Source organism: Sinocyclocheilus rhinocerous, unplaced genomic scaffold (assembly GCF_001515625.1).
Source record: "Sinocyclocheilus rhinocerous isolate Xijiao unplaced genomic scaffold, SAMN03320098_v1.1 scaffold1193, whole genome shotgun sequence".
NCBI classification, from domain to species: domain Eukaryota; kingdom Metazoa; phylum Chordata; class Actinopteri; order Cypriniformes; family Cyprinidae; genus Sinocyclocheilus; species Sinocyclocheilus rhinocerous.
In genome coordinates this window covers 1,160,659-1,161,132 of record NW_015642181.1, presented here as the reverse complement: position 1 = coordinate 1,161,132, position 474 = coordinate 1,160,659, and positions in this window count along the sequence as shown.

Below are 474 nucleotides of genomic sequence, written 5' to 3'. Positions count from 1 at the left end.
GTAAAAATAAATATAGTTTGTAGCGAATCAGCTCAAAGGGGAAATATGAATAATTAATCATAACTAGTTATAATTAATTATAAATATTTAGATCCGCTGTAAGCATTCATTTGACCTCTCAGCGTCAACTGTCTGTTAATTCTAAGAACGTTAATTTTTTGGTTAAGGAAAATAACTTTCTTACTGTACAATACAAGAGCATGTAGCAAGCAGCTCACATCCTCATCTTCTCAGAATCTAACAGAACCGAGACTGAACTGGCTATGTGTTGGAGCCCACCGGGCACGCCCGCACGGGCTCTCACTCAGGCTCCAGCACGCTTCTTAGCAGAAGAAGAACATCAAGAAGACAGGGCGGAACTGTGCGTGAGCCTTTTAAGGTCTGAGAAGATTGACACCTCTCAGGATGGGCTTGTCCAATGAGAAAGGCTGAAATTCCAAGCGGGAGGTTGGAAATACTGGGGAGTTTTATGAC